The following is a 17,256-nucleotide window of genomic DNA, read 5'->3' as shown; positions in this document are numbered from 1 at the left end:
TAAGTTGCAAGAGATTCAAGTAAAATTCTACTAAAACCATAATGCTTTCAAAAACACTCAGCCTCAAATATTTCTGATTGGACTTTTACTTTTCTTCAGAGATATCTCAAGTGAAAGTGAAGGTGAAAACTGAGGTGAAATACCAGCTTTTCTCCCAAACATATATATAGTTTTATTCTGGAAGCTGTTCCAAGTCCCCTCCCCCCACCCTTTTTAACTTGTGGCTTAGTTACATGGAAATTTCTTCTTCTGCTATAAAAAGGAGTTTCAGTATGATTCATACACAATTTGAAATCACTTCAAAATTTTCACTTTTTTTTGTTTTATTTTTTCTAACTTGCCATAATTTGCAGGTTTATATTTGAATCTAGAGCCTCAAGTTGCTGAAGGTAGTAACGACAGTAACTGAATATGAAAAACCGGCAATAGTCTGAAGCCCTCTCGTATATCCTCAAGTGTGTTCTTTCCTCCTCCTCTTCTCCCTCCTCCTCTTCCTTTACTCATCATCTTCGTGATCATCTCTGCCATTTTTTGAGCCGGTCACAGTGATTAAAAATTTTCATGTATTCTCTCATTTAATTTTTAAAATAGACTTTATTTTTAGAGAAGTTTTAGGTTACAGAAAAATTGTACAGAGAGTATGGAGAGTTCCTCAACACTCCCCTCCGCCAGTTTCTCATATTATTAACATCTTGCATCTGTTATGATTGGTGAACCAATACTGATACATTATTATTAACTAAAGCCCATGGTCCACATTCAGGTTCTCTCTGTGTTGTACAGGTCTATGGGTTTCAGCAAGTGCATAATATATATTCACCATTGCAGTTTCATACAGAAGAGTTGCACTGCCCTAAAAATACCCGGAGCTCCACCTATTCATCTTCTCCCCCCTCCCCCACCCATCGATTCCCTGGCAACCAATGATCATTTTACTTCTCTATAGTTTTGCCTTTTCCAGATGTGATATAGTTGGAATCATGCAGCATGTAGCTTTTTCAGACTGGCTTCTTTCATTAGCAATATGTATTTAAGATTCCTCCATGTCTTTTCTTGGTTTGACAGATAATTTATTTTTATCACTAGCCCATTTCAAGTAATCAATACCACATGTAGCTATTGGCGGCCTTATTGGGCAGCCCAGGACTATAGCATCAAATCCCACCTCTCTCTGCTCCCCAGTTCTCTCCAACCTCAAGTCTAATGGCTTGATAGCTTATTCATTTTTTTTTCTTTTTTACTTCAATTGTTCGTTTTCACTTTTAATTTTATTCTTATTACTTTTGTGTGTGTGGTAATGAAAATGTTCAAAAATTAATTTTGGTGATGGACGCACAACTATATGGTGGTACTGTGAACAACTGATTGTACACTTTGTATGACTCCATGGCATGTGGCTATATCTCAATAAAATTGAATTATTAAAAAAAAAAGATCCTTAGCAGGTATTTTTACTTTTTCATCTAGTATTTCTACTACTAAAAATAATCGAATAGCTGAACAAAGATTTCTGCACAGGATGTGTGGTCTGTACAATCTAAAATGCATAAAAGTGGAACTCAATCTAAATAACCAATAACAGAGGCCAATCTCACAAATGAAATATATATCTATGAAAAATTGTCTCTAATTTTATTTAGTTACCTAGAAAATTATATCTATGTATGTATGTAGCATAACATCTAAATTTGCTTTACTTATGCTATATATCTATTATATGTTTTCATATATATTGATATTTATGTATATCACATACTTATAAAAAGAACAGGAAATACTAGGAGTGATTTTAGTTTTCTTCTTTTTGTATTTTCCTTTTCACAGATTTATACAATGAATTATTTTTATAATTAGAAAAAAAAAAGAAAATGCTTTAGCCATGTGCTTCTTGATCCTTCCTTGATTGCTAAAAATTCTTCCATTTATCTTCCTCCAGTATCACTTATTTTCATTGGTTTATTTGTGAGATAAAACAGTGTCCAGTATCGACCAATGGTAGAAAAGACATGTCTAAAGCCTGCTTGCTGCTCTTGGCAAGTTTACTTGGAGCTGGTGTACTTGGTGACGGCCTTGGTGCCCTAGGACACTGTGTGCTTGGTCAGCTCCCCAGGATTCAGCAGGTGCATGGCAGTCTGGATCTCCCTGGAGGTGATGGTCGAGCGCTTATTGTAGTGCGCCAGGCATGAAGCCTTGCCTGCAATATGTTCAAAGATGTCATTGACAAAGGAGCTCATGATGCCCATAGCCTTGGATGAGATGCCAGCGTCAGGATTGACCTGCTTCAGCCCCTTTGTACACGTAGACCAAGTAGCTCTCCTTGTGGCTGTGCTTTCGCTTCTTGCTGTCCTTCTTCTGGGCTTTAGTCACCACCTTCTTGGAGCCTTTCTTCAGAGCTGGAGAGGATTTCGCTGGTTCTGGCATCTTAAGGACACAAATGACAAAACAAGCAGCTAGCTCATTCATTTTTATAACTGCATAGTATTCCATTGTGTGGATATATTGCAGCTTGCTTCCAATTTTGGCAATTATGAATAAAGCTGCTATAAACATAAATATTTGGGTGCAGGTTTTTGTGTAAATATAAGTTTTCAACTCATTTGGGTAAGTACCTAGGAGCATGTTAGCTAGATCATATAATAAGCCTATGTTTAGCTTTGTAAGAAACTGCCAGATTGTCTTCCAAGGTGGTTGTACCAGTTTGCATTCCCAGCAATGAATGAGAGTTCCTGTTACTCCACATGGTCACCAATATTTATTGTCAGTGTTTTGGATTTTAGCCATTTTAATAGGTGTGTAGTGGTTTCTCATTTTAATTTTCAATATCCTAATGACATATTTTGTTGAGCATCTTTCATATGCTTATATTTCCATGTGAAAATCTTCTTCGATGAGGTATCTGTTCAGATCTTTTGCCAATTTTTTCATTGAGTTGTTTGCTTTCTTATTGTTGAATTTGATGGGTTCTCTGTATATTGTGGATACATCTCCTTTATCAGATATGTGTCTTGCAAACATTTTCTGCCAGTCTGTGACTTATATTTTCATTTTCTTAAGCATCATTGCTACTTAGAAGGGTCTTTACAAATTGTTAAGATTTGCAAATGTGCAGTTTTACAACTTTATCAAATATTGCCTATTGAAGCAAGCAAAACAAAAACACTCCATCCTTCAACCAACCAAGTAAATAATTTCCATCATTTAGATGCACTTAAATTGATATTGGGTTTCCAAACTTTTGAGCACCTCCACAACTTACACTCACTACATTATCATCAGAGCATCCATAGGTTAAGACCTTATGCTGCAGTCTTGTAAATAAATGGGAAATTTGACTATTGCTAATAAAAGCAGTCCCTGGGATTGGTCCTTATCCTCTCTAGCCAAATGAGATTAATTCTCTGTTTTCATATTTTCTCAGGTCTCCAAAGTTGAGGCAGGTCTGCTTGTTTATTGTGGATTCACTTTACGGAACTGGCTGGTTTATCTTTGGGAATTTGCCTCTAAGTATTTCCCCTTATACCCAGCCTCTTGCATAAGTCAGCCTAGGCTAGTTTATGCTGCATGGGCAGTCAACAATCTCAGAAACTCAGAAACCTACAGTTCACATTTCATACCTATCAAGGGTCTGCTCCTTGTCATCCTATTACTATTGCAAGCTGACAAAGGCTGGACCATCTGGAACATTTCTCATTGCTATAGCAAGGGAAATGGACATGGGAGGATGCCCACTTTGTTTTGTGCCCAGAAGTAACACATTTCATGGACCCTGTCAAGTCACATGACCACGTCAAACTTCAAATGGACAAAGAGCAATCCTACAATGTATGTAAAGGAAGAGACCAGACATATCAGAGAACAGCCCTATTGACTGCCACAGCCCCATGTCTGGGGAATCCTGAGACATTCTGGCTATTACTGATCATTTTCATCTAGCTGGTACTATGGGGGTCCTGAGTAGATCTTTCCAGTTTTTGAGGAGTCGGTGATAACAACTATGTGAGGTCAAAACACACTTCGTACTCTCACATTCAAGCAAATGACAATCACCTTCTTACAGGATATGCTAAGAGGAGCCAATTTATTTGGAACTGCACTTGGCTACCTGCTCTCTTCTCTTTGGGGAGTGCAGGGGGAGGACTCAATTGGTTTCCCTTCCCAAAGCCAAAGTTGGGGGTGGGGGTAGATAGGTGGGTGAGAAAATCACTTTAGAAAGTTTATGGGTTTTGTAGGAAGAAAAGATGAGCACTGAGTTCACCACGTAGTGGTCCCATGAGCAGCAGGACTCTCTGCCTCCCCTAGTGCTCCCATGTGGGAGATAAAGCATTAAAGGACAGAGTGGTGGCATGTCCCTAAGATGGAGATGCTCTGTGCCCACAGGTCACCAGAACAGAGAAATGGAAAAAAGAGTTTTGGGCAAACACCTAGAAATGGGGCAAATAGACCAGCGCAGGAAGAATGTGGCTTTTTGCCATCGGCAGTAAAGAGGTGAGTGCTATTACCATGTAGGCAAATCTTGTGAGAAATAATCAGTTACCAGGAAAGCTGCTTGCGACTGAGTTCTTCACCTGCTTGGCCTTTGGGAACCTGCACAAGCATACAGCTCTTCAGACAATGAGCTGTCAGCTTTCAAGACAAAGGGAAAGGGAAGAACAATGCAGTCAAATTGCACAGGATAGTTCACAGAAGGAAATGCCACTCACTGCCCACAAGGCGAGCAGCCCGGACATGAGAGTGCAGAGACAGGAGGACAGAAGTGATAGAAGGAAGCATTTTTTTTTTCTCCCTCCGTGTCCTGAGGCAGAGGAGTAAGACAGGGTTTGGGATAGGATATGGTGTGTGGGAGCAACATTCCCCTTCATACCAAGCCACTGGTACCACAAGTCTAGCCTGTGGTTGGGGAAAGGGTTAAAACATGGAACTGAATATGAGATTAAAGATTTTAAATGGGCAAGTCTAAGTCTTAACCTAAATAAGAATGAATAACCAAAAATGATTGAAAAATCAGAGAATTGAGATGAGAAATATGAAAGGAGCTTATGCTGTGGGGGGAAAGGTGAGCTTTGAGAGTGCAGTAAGTAATAGATAAAGAAAGACTAGAACTCTTCCATGCTTGTACTTTATGATAGAGACTCTGTGATCAACTGATTCCATATAATAACTCACATTGGTAGTTTAACAAATACTTTAATATCCTCTCTCTCCAGTGATCATTTTAGTGGCCCTTAGAGGTAGGTAGCCCAAATATTATTATTTCATTTTTTATATGAGGAAAGTAAGGTTTCAAGTGATGAGGTAACTTGTCCAAATCAGTAAGTGGCTTAACCGCTACCATTATCCGGGTTTGTCTTATTTGCTTTCTGTTCCCCTACATAGTAGGATGTTTTAAGAAAATAAGTTTAGAATTCAAAAAAATCACTGACGTCAAGGAAATAATGGATTCAAAGAGAATTTTGCAAATAGGTAGAGAATGGAGTAAAAGTGAGTGTTTCTTATAGTTTCTTATATGAATCTTTTATCCATGTGCATTCAAATCTCTGGGATATAAATCTATTAAAGATTCAAATTCCTGGGATCCACTCCCAGACCTTTTGAATCAGAATTTCTGGGGATGGAGTTCAGGGTTCTACATTTTTAACAATATCCAGGTGATTGTTATGCATTCCAATATGGAAGAGTTATCCAAACAAAGCCTTCCCATTTCTTCAATCCTTTTCTTAGATCTTCCTAAGGACCAGATATAGTACTCTGATGATACTTCACAAAATTTATCTCATTTAATCCTCACAACTACCCAAAGAGGTAAGTGCTATTATCACCCCCATTTTACAGTTAAGAAAACAGAGGCACAGAGACTTCAGTAACTTGGCCAGTGTCACACAGTTAGTAAGTAGAAGAGGTAGAATTCAAACACAGGCCTATTGGATTCATGAGCCTACAAGGGTAACTTCTAGGCTTTGCTGCATCCACTCATGTTCCACTTTCATATTGAAAGCATGTCCTAAGTCCTTTGATTTTAATAAAAGTTGTTGCTCTCTCCTGTCTGTAAAACAAATTTAAACATATGCCAGAGTCAGGCAACTTTACTGAGTTTAGATAAGCTCAATTTTGAATCCTACAAAGGGCATCAAAAGATTGCTTTTAAAGGATGCTGTTAACATACTGGTTTGGTTCTCGATAATTTATTAATCTATTAATGTCTTTCTTTTTTTCAATTTTATTTTCAGAGGAAGCAGCCAAGTTTTCTCTTGGGGCGTGTTTAGTGTGAGGATGTGGAGAATAGAATTGTTCATGGGTTGTCCATTATTGCATGAGATTGGTATTCTGAGAATATTAAAAGCTGGAAAGAGGAAATGGAACCCATTCTGGGCCATGTCTCATCTTTCTTCCAAAATATCCATTCAGCAAAATATCCTCCTAGATTCAGACTCCTGGATGCAGATTCCTACTTACTGCATCCTGACTTAAGAATCTTGTCCTTTCATGCCAAGTCACTAAATTAGCTTCATAACTATAGATATCCCCTTAGAGCCATTTTACATGCTATGGTCCATCTTCCTGGGCTATATATAAAACTCTTGCCAGGTAGTTCAGTAGAAGGAATGTAATATGGGGATCTAGTTACTGAGGCGCTGGAAGATCTAAGAGTAAACAGGGAAAGGTGAGGCACCTAGAATTTGACAACTGCAAGAGGAGTTTACTAATGCTGACAGTGGAGAGGAGGTGGTACTGTCAGAGGCCAGGAGTCAGGGTTGCCTGGAGGGAGCTGGGACCTTGTAAGAGGAGCTGGCCCAGGGGACCATGTGGCTGGGACTGTCAGAGGAAAGCTGGAATTCTGGAGTAAAAGTAGCCACTTAATAGGAGCTGGAGATATGGCAAGGGTTACCCAGAGAGTGGGGGGTGGTTATCTGGCAGGAGCTGGAAACATGTAGGAGATGCAGCCAAGACAAGGTGTCACCTGAAGATGAGAGAGGGGGAGAAATATCCTGACTTCTTTCTACCTGTCTGTAGGTAGAAAGATTGTCTCCTATTGGATGAACTTAGCTGGAAGCCAGTTAGCAAAGGAGTCTGGGAGTTGTGGTATTCAAAATTCTGCTTCCTGTGATACAGAGACAAGGAAAAGGTAGGAATGGATCTGAGAGCAACCAGGAAAATGACCAGTACAGGTTCTAAAGGGAAATGTGACCCCTAAAGGCTGAGAAAGTTATGACATCTGAGTGACATCACAATTATTGTAGCTTACATAGAGAGGCCACAAAGCCTGAGAACATAGAATATACACAATGAAAGGTTTATTGATATCAATCACAGTGTAATACTATATAGTCAATGACATAAAAGAATTTATTCCGTGTTTTGCCTCTCATTAGCAATGCATAGCCAATGCACTGCAAAGATTACCATGACTGTGGTACATTAATGCATCTCCATCCATCCCTGCACATACATCTGTCATCGGTTGCCTCCCATGATTTGTGTCTCTCATTTTCACTGCATGAAGTTGCATCTTTAGCATATCCCAAAGGAACAGCATTCAGTCTGTAAAATGTGTGTGTTTCCATCTGCTAATATACTTTAATTTATTTAATTACCTACTGTTGGACATTAAACTCATCTCAAATTTATTCCAGAGAAAATCCAAGCTAAGCTTTGGCAAAGTTAACTTCTTCCATTTTTGCATGCCCAATTTCACAAGAAATCACTGAGGATCTAATGGTCAGTCTGGGTTGAAGGAATAAATCAGGTATAGACTATCCCATGTACCACACTTATATTTCAAAATGGTAGCTTTTAGTGTGGCACTAGAAGAACTAGAAAGGTACTCCAATTGGCACGTAAGAAATCAAGAAACATGTGTGAAGCACTCCTGGAGAGTCACAGTTTGAACAGAAGAGAAGATCTGGGGTTTATTCCTTACTGATCCAGAAAGAAAAGATTAAGGAGAGAGGGACATAGGAAGGTTATCTGAATGTTCAGAGACCATACACCATGCTCTTCCACCTTCCTATTTTAATTCTTGGTCCTAACATTCATTTAGTTGTCCAAACTAAATATCATGCTTCCTCACGCCTTCACTGCCTCCCACTTTCCTTGTCAACAAGTCCTATAAATTCTACTTATTATGCCTTTTTTTTTTTCAATCTGGATTGTCTTGCTCTTTCTTATGAATACTGGTTTATTTCAAACCCACATCATCTTATGTCTTGACCACTGCAATGGCCTCCTAAATGGTCTCCCATTTTGCTTCATTCAATAAATCTTCCATCTGTATTTCTGTATGGTAGCTAGGTGATATTTCTAAAATATCTAATCATGAACTCCTTGGTTAAAACTGTTAGTGGACCCTTTTCTTAATGACTAAAGTCCATTAAGACTTTCCTGCTGACCACAGGGTAAAATATAAACTCTTGAGATTAACACACAAGACCCTTCATAATCTTACCCCAACCTAAATTTTTAATTGTGTAGCCTCTTGTCATTCCTCTGTATTCAAGGCTTCCTGTCATTCAATGGAACAGAACCTTATTCAAACTAGTTCAAGTGTAACACAACAAGAAATTTTCAGGCATATGTTTTCATCTTTGGTGCTGTTTGCCAAATATGTCTGGTTCTCCACCTTCCTGGTACATGGTGGAGTCACACTTCCAGATCCCTTTGTGTTGCATTGGGCTGTGTCACTAATTCTGGCCAACACATTTTGAGTGGTTGTGACATGTATCACTTCCAGGACTGGAGTATTTAATTCCTGGGGTGAGACCTTCCAGAACTCTTTCCCTCTGCCACATCGACAGTGTTCAACCTGGTGGCTTCTCAGTCAGCTTCCTTCCCACAGTAAGAAGACGTGGAGCAAAGCCCCAAGGTGATAGACAGCATGAAGGTTGGCAAACTTTTTGTATAAATGCCTTGTGGGCCACATAAGGTCTCTGGATGTTTTCTTGCAATACTTTAAAAATATAAAACCATTTTTAGTTGAGGCTGTTGAAAAACAGGCCCTAGGCCAGGTTGTCCTGGGGTCAGTAGTTTGCCATCCACTGCTGTACTGTAACCTGGCTTGTCTTGACTAATGCAAACTCAAAAGTCAGGAAACAAAATACACATGGCTTCTTTTATCACAGCAACCGTCCGCAAATCTGTTCAGTTCTGTTTGTCTCTGGACTAGCTTCCTCCACTCACAAATGGCCTAATATGGCTGCCTTAGTCTTAACTTTTCAGCTTAAATACCTCTGTTAGTTCACATTTTCTGGAGATAATCTGAGTGGTTACTTATCAACTAGAATATTGGGTCAAGTCAGGTATCCATCAGCAAAAGCTGAGGAGGTAGCATATAGTGTTGCCCCTTCCACGTGCTGAGGGTGGGAAGGACTCTCTAGAAGGGACAATGGATGGGAAAGTTTATAGACTTTTCTAGTATGGTATCATAAAATTTTGTCTATACCCTTTCCAATTCCCTCGTTTTGTACACCATACATATGTTTCTTTGTCCTGTTTTTCACATGGAAAGCTTAAGTGCAGTTTTCAAGACCCAGCCAGTATATCATCTCCTCTGTGAGCTCTTTCATTAGCCATCTCACTCACTAACTCTAGACAAAGTTGCCTCTCCTTTGTAGTCCCACAGTACCTTATATAAACATGCCAAATTAATGTAATGTATTAATTACATGTAGATCTCCCCTAAAAGGGGTCCAGTTGAAGGCAGAGACCGTATCTTATTTAAAACTATGATAGCTTTTCTTGCTGGCAGGGTGCTACCTTTACAGTCCACAAGGGAAGCTGTCTCATAATTTCTATCGTGTTGTATTCAGATTTGCCTTTGGCTTCCATATTTGGTTTCCTTGGTAACAACAATTACTACAAAAATAAAGATTCAACGAACTTACATCTTTCTTTAGCAGAACATAATCTTATTTTTATTAGACCTTAGATTTTAGAAGTGCAGAAATTGCAAAATCTATAGGGAGCCATGTATAATACTTAACCCTCCAGAATAACATTATGGCCTGAAGGTTAATAAGAATTAGGTCACTGCTTCTTATAACCAAGATTCACATGATGGCCCTTTTGCCTCCAGTGCAGTGCAATGTTACAGACATTTCAGTGAGTCAGAATGTAGATTTGGCTACCAAATCGCCACCAGCTGGTTTAACTTTAATAAAACATCAAGCTGTTAAATATGCCATTTTCATTTTTGATTCCAGCATTTAATATGTGTACTGAGTGCTTGCAGTTTCTGGGATGCAGACAAAGAAAAGAGCAATATGTGTAAAATATTTATTTATTTTAAATTATTATTACATTCAGATCCCATGTCATTTCTTAAATATTTAAGAACATTTTTTAGCACATCATTTTAAATGTAGGATCTACATTCTTAAAAGGTCAATGGAAATTTATAAATGCCAAAAGTTTTACTTTGGAATTCCTTTTAGGCATTCCAGTCAAGATTGGTCAACTCATTTTATCCGTAGATTAGCCCATCCTTTTTCTTTGATCTCAGATACCATGTACCAAATGTTGCTTCGTAGGAAGGAAACTTGTAGGATGGTTAGCAGTTGTTAGGGATTCAATCATGTTCCTCCACAAACACATGTTCAAATCCTAAGCCCCAGTCCTGTGGCTGTGAACCCATTTATGAATAGGATCTTTGAAGATATTATTAGTTGAGGTAAGGACACACTGAATCAGAATGGACCGTAATGCAAGGTGACTGGACTCATTGTAAGCAGAGGAAATACGGACACAGGAGCAGGAGACAGACAGGGAGAAATACAGGCATGTGATGGAGGCAGAGTTTGAGTTACGGGCTGCCGGCCACCACCAGAATGCTACAGACTTCAGAGAAAGCACGGCCTTGCTGATGCCCTGACTTTGGACTTCTAGCCTCCAAAACTAATAAATTCCTATAGTTTAAGTCAACCAGTCTGTGGTAGTTGTTATAACAGCCCTGGCAAACTAAGAGAGGAGTGGTGTAGAGGGTGGAAGGTACTAGGCAATAAAGAGGAAATAATGTGGAGTGACTAGGAGGCACTCGGGGGATGGGAGTATGTAAAAGTTGCTGGTGGAGTAACCAGAGAGGAGGGAACGGCCAGGGTTCAGAGGCAAAGGAAAGAGAATATGGATTTAAAGAAAAATAAGTCAGGAGAAAATAAACCCTATTTTCATAGGAACTGACCTTCTCCCTACAGACTTAGACCCTCAACGAGTTGCGATTGGACTTCAGGATGAGACTGAGGTGTTATGTGTTGTTCCCATAACCAGGGGGCCCATAAGCATAAACATTCTGCCTTGTGCAAGTCACTCATTTTCCCTGTGAGGTCCTCACGAGAGAAGCATGCCTATAACAGTAATTGGTGACTGGGTGACTGAGTATCATCAAGGCTGAACTTAAATGCCAAGGCAGAGTTGTAATAAGATGGCTTGACCAAACTGAAGTTTTCTTTCTCCCTATCTGGTGAGGCCCAATCAGCCTCAGATAAAGCAAGTTGTGATAAAGCTCTGACTGCCACCCCTCTTCTCACAGCGCTCAAACACAGGGCTGTTTCAACCATCGTGAGGTAAGGAATGGGGCAATGGAGCAGACACAGCTGGTTTATGGTCCACTTCCCAAGCTAACCCACAGGAAAGAAAAAGAGCAACTAAGGAGAAACAGAGAGATGCCAGGAACTGTTGGAACAGTCCTAGGTTGTCACTATCTCTTTGTCTGCATATGACATGACCTTTCCCTTTTTGAAAGTCCTACCCACCAACATCCTTCAATTGGAGCAACAGTGCTCTTCTTGGAGGCCACTGATCCTAGAGAGTTAAGAGTCAGGTGATGGGGTGAGAAAGGATGGAAACAATCTTGACTCCCCCTACAGACCAATAGTGCTTCACTTTATCCCATTGTGTTACATAAATATGCTGTGGACAGAGTAGAACAGTGTCCACCAAGTGCAACATTCAGGTCATCCCAAAACTTTGCAAATTTCTATTGAACAAAACTTGATAATTCTTTATAAACCTCTGAAACTTGGATACTAAATGTTACCAATATTTCAGATTTTGACCAAATTCCTTACTCTCAACTGACCATATCATATGACTATTCTTCTTGGAGCTGACCCTTTTACCATAAGTTAATCTTTCTGAATGCCAATCTGCCTACCTGCTTGACCTCTTAAGTCCCTCAGACTCCTCTTGGAGTGATCTAGATTCTAATTCCTAGATTGTAATTCCTGACTTTTGTGAGAGTAGGCATTTAAGCAGCCTACATTTTCCAGTAGGAAAGCTTTTTAGTTTTTTAAACAACAATAAAATACTATTTACAAGGGACCAATTTAGCAACATTCATTTCCTAAGTCATTTTCTTTTTATAGACTGTAAATAAATTTGCAAAGCCATGTAACTTCATGATAATAACATGACCCGGAAATTACAAGGTAATTAAACTCAATGCATCTAAGTATAGTACTGAAAGAATAATTTACTTCTTGCTGTCAAGAGTCGAGATTTTTTGCTGCTAAGCACTAATGCAAAATGAATTAGCACTGAGAGTTTGAAGCTTCCACATTCCAGGAAGTAGGGAGGGCTGCCTCTGTAGTTGCTGGGTATAACTGATGACTATATGGATTGGAAGCATGATATTGTAAGAATGTTCAGAAGTTACTTATTACAAAAATTTACCATGATTTTGAAGCCAGTTCTGTGTTCCTGGTGGAAGGTGAATATGGGCATCCAAGTCGCCTATCTAACCAGCTATTGCCAAGTCAGAGTTCATTCAAACCTGGAATGATCCATAGGTTTGAAAATGGAAGTGATAGTTTGATGGTTTAGCTTGAGTTTTAGTGGCACCATCAGAAATGCCTGGAATTTCCAAGGGTAAAAATGGGAAGTTTTCAGATCATACTTTGGACTCTCCAATCCCAGGAGGGAAGAAACCAAAGCCAAGTCCTTCCCCTAAACCCTGAGGCTAAATGCCTGCCCCAAAGGCAACTGGCCAAGAGATTTGTGGCAGCCATCTTGACAGAGGCACTGTTCTCTTGGACCGTCTTTATCTGCCTTACCAGATGGCTGGCACTGAAATTGCCTCTCATTCTGTTGAGAAAAAGGAGGAGAGTACTTAAGGTTACCCCTACTTTGTGTGCTTTGGCCTCCTGAAAGACAAAAAGAAGACACACTGCTTTCTGGCCTACTAAAGAGTTGGCATTGACTATGGTGTGTCATGGCTCAGTTGCTGAAGTGGCTGCAGAAGTCCTGGGAATAGTCAACCCTGTGGCCTCTTTGTGGCCTCTGGATGGCTGCATCCTCAACCTGAGGTCACTTCTCCTTTCAAGGTGGCCCTTTCAAGTGACTCCTTTCTTCTCAGTTCTAATCATGTTTCCTGCCCCTTGCCTCTCTAGGCCTAGGAATAGTTACTGCCCGACTCGTATTAACCCTGGAGTACAGCACTATTCCTTATGTCTCCCTCACATCTGTCCACATCTTTTAAATGTCCCCTTAATAAAATCTCTATAGATTTTCCTATTTGGAATGAGCCATCTGTTTCCTGTTGGGACCCTGACTGATACACTCACTAATGTTCAGAGCAATTTTTTAGTTAAGTATTTGTCTGTGACATCTATTTTAATTGTTAAGAGCATGTGGTCTGTGGGATACTAATTCTTTGGTATTTTTTGATTATTCGTGACCTAGAATGGGGTCCATTTTTATAAATGATCCATGATTGTTTAAAAAGAAAGCATATCCATTATGTTGGTTGCAGTGTTTTAAATAGATTGCCTAAAGTAAACTTTTTTTTTTAAAAAAATGAGACTCACCAACATTCATAAGAGAGATCTTTGAAAATACCCAAATTTGAAGGCCTCCTAGAACATAAAATGTCTCCAATAACATGCAGTAAACTGTGATTTAAAAATGTAAGTGAAACTCCCCTGAGATCCCAAAAGAGAAAAACAATACAAGCTCTTACGAGTAGAAAACAAGGAAGCCAGGGGACAGGTAGGAGTTGAGCAGTCCCCTAAGCTTACAGACAAGCTCAGTGACTGGTTCACCTGGGTCAGACCCTCAGCACTTCAGTCTTCAGAAAAATCACACATAGCTACATACCAGAGACATTTGGGGCATTCAGGAGTAATCAGACCTGCAAGAGTGAAATCCATGACCCATGTACTATGAACCCAGCTGCCTGTGCCACTGGCCTAGGCACACAACAGCTGTGATGTGGGCACCGTCACAGCTGCCCAAGAACTGACAGCACTGGCCTGGATGCACATATTAGGGATGGAGATGAGAATATCTGGTGTGTGGGCTGCAAGGTACATGTGTGTTACAGCTGCAGCAAGCCTGAGACAGCAGGACAGATATGTTTATATAAACCATAGAGCGAGGAGAAAGAGTGAACTTTCTGACCCTTTTACCTTAATGCTATTCACAGATTTCTACATTCCTAGTTCTTTTGGTCTCTGCTTTTGAAGGCTGTTTCTGTAAAGCTAGTGTCTAATTAGAGACATCAGCATAGATTAAATTTTTATGCTCAAATCTTTGGTATATTTTTGATTTTTGTCTGCTTGATTTACTGGTGACTGAAAGAGATGTGATAAAATTTCTCATTATCATTGTGTTTGTCAATTTCTGCCTAGAATCTCTATTTTCCATCAATATAATTTATCTGTTTTATATCCCATTTCCTGATTTTGGTTTTTCTAGATGACAGTGACCTTTTCATTTAATCTACCCTAAGATATTATTGGCTGATAATGAATTAATTTTTTTTCTGGATCCACATACTATGTCTAGAAGCCCCTGTACTAATAAATAGGTTTCATTCTGAAAGACTCTCTTCATAAGTTTACTAATGCCTTTTGTGGCCATATTTAATGTGCTTTTGATCTGATGTGTATATTTGTTCATGTTTATAAAAAATTTTATCGATAAGTGTTCCAATGTTGAGAGTGGAAAATTAGAGGCCCCTCTGTATTAGCTCAACTCTCATATCTGCTCCACCTGGAGAAAGGGAAGGAATGGACACTGAGAGTTGTGGCAGAGCTGTGCAGTTCAGATCCTTCTTCAAGAAAGGACTCTTCCTCAGCTGCAAGATATTTGGTTAGCTGATGGCCTCCAACTGTTACCTCCTTCAGTCCACCCTAGCATTTTTGCCAAGGTCAGTTCTTTCCAGGGTAGCCCCAGCCAATGACTGAGCAAAATGATGATATAAGGGCTTAACCTTTTCTGTCTGATGCAGGACTCCAAGGAGCAATCTTTGCTCTGGAGCACCCTATTGGGCTGGCAGATCTGTATATGGTCTGAAGGCTGTCCCTGTCCAGTTGTACTTTCTCCCTTTTCCCTTCACAAATGTTACTCCTCGATAAGCCTTCTGTACTCCTAACTCAGTCGTTGGCCTAACTGATATGGTAAACCAAAAATGTTCATTCTAATCCAATTCCCTTACTTCCTCTCCATGCTGCTCTGTAGTCCTTCCATAAAGGTCAAAGATTTTATTTCCACATTGGAATCAGTTTTTATTTCCATCTGTGAAGTAATTTGCCCAACAGATTCAGCAGTAGGTTCAGGAAATCATCAGTTTATAGCATTCCTATGATTCTTCCTTGGTCTCAAGATATTCTGCATGAATAAACCCAATAGTATTGAGGGACTGGTGTCATATAATAGACAACATCATTCTCTTTCAAGGTGTTGCAAGGAAAGTGATTCATTGATTCCAACTAGGGGTGCCAATCTGCAGCCATATGTAGAGAGAGCAAGCAGGTAGCAGCAGGTATTTAAACAGTTTTTGATTACAAGTGGAAAGTGGTTCCTGTTTTGCTTTGTTTGAGAATTTGATCTCCATTGATAACTTTATTATTCTTAAAAAAGTTGGAATATGAGTGGTGGAGGATTAGTAAATAGTGCTTGGGCAAAAGAAGGGTAGCAGAATGAGTGAGGTTAATTCCAAGGCAGAAAGACAGCTGGACTGCTAAGAAGACTGAGGAAGAAATGAGGATATCAATAGCATCATCTGTCCTTAAATTACGTGAACCATTCAGAAAATGACATGTGGTCAAAACTCATATGAGGAAGTCATCACTGCCATTTTCAAATGAACTTCCAGACTTTTGAAATCCTATTTTCACTCCAGTAGTAATATCCTAACATAACTGCAGGTATACAATGGATTCACAAAATAGGCACATATTATGGGGATGGAGTTTAGTGACAATATAGTGCTGTGCTAATGGCTTGGTATGTCAACCTCCGATTTGGTTTATAAGACCTCATAGCGTTTCTAAAAAGTGGGTCAAATGTGGTGTTACCCACAAACTTTTCCTTTGGTAATTTCCAATGAGGCTGATCAGATGCATATATCTTTAAGCTATTTTAAACTCTGTGTTAAGATGGTATCAGCAAAACTGAAATTCCTCCCTGATTGAGAGTAGGATGTGCATGTGTGTGTGTGTGGGGGGGGGGGCAGGTGTTGGAAGTGATGGTACGTTGGTATTAGTAACCAAAAGTGAAGAATTCAATAAGCAAGGATTAATATACCTTGGGGGGTGGGGTAGGGGTGGTCTCTATTAAGGTAGTCATAGACTCAGTGATTTGGAGACAGTCTCACATTTCTCTCTCTCCATATGTCCTGGAGGTAATTCTGGATGCCTAGATAGAGCAGTGCCCGGGAGGGATCAACGGGTCATCTTGCTGTCATTAATCACTTGGAGATGACTTGTTCCTAGAGCTCTCTCAGTCCTGCCCTAGCATGATCTATAGTATGTCATGGCACCAAGGTACACGGAGACTCAGCTCTTTCTTGTGCATCTTTCTTCTCTAAATGTCAGCTTCAGAGAACCAATCTAGGGAGGAAAAAAATGTCTTGCATTTCCTTTAAACAAAAGCATCCTTTACACATGTATTTTGTAACAAGAATTGCAATGCTTACAACTTTTTGTTTTGTTTGTTTTGGGAAATACACAATGTGGTAGTGTATAAAGTGGAGATCATGGATAAATGGAATTAGTGTAAATTTTTATATTTCTTCTTCCTAGGTCAAAGGATAGTTTTTCAAGCCCTCAAGTGTAATGCTGCTACTACTTATTTATCAGATCTTATACATCAGCATTTGCCAAAATGTGTTCTAGGGAATACCAGTCCTTTTAGATGTTGATAAAGAGATAGGCTTGGTTCAAACTGGTCTTGGGAAGTGCTGGCTCCATACTTCATTCTTAGAGACTTACAGAGCACATTAAAGGATCTGAGGAGTCCTTCAGTCAAAAAACTTTGGTTTAACTTAGT

The 17,256-nt window shown here is 39.6% G+C and overlaps 1 long non-coding RNA gene across 1 annotated transcript in view; it reads left to right on the top strand.

The window, feature by feature from the left end:
- Window positions 1-4,451, top strand: part of LOC119506993 — a 108,114-nt gene extending 103,663 nt beyond the window's left edge. Inside the window, exon 3 of the long non-coding RNA XR_005211092.1 lies at window positions 4,378-4,451. This is a non-coding gene — a long non-coding RNA (uncharacterized LOC119506993). The remainder of the gene's footprint in view (window positions 1-4,377) is intronic.
- Window positions 4,452-17,256: the final 12,805 nt, after the last annotated feature.

The sequence above is a fragment of the Choloepus didactylus genome, chromosome 1 (genome assembly GCF_015220235.1).
Source record: "Choloepus didactylus isolate mChoDid1 chromosome 1, mChoDid1.pri, whole genome shotgun sequence".
Taxonomy (NCBI): Eukaryota; Metazoa; Chordata; class Mammalia; order Pilosa; family Megalonychidae; genus Choloepus; species Choloepus didactylus.
Note: the sequence above shows the minus strand (reverse complement) of the source record. Positions and strands in the feature narration are given on the sequence as shown.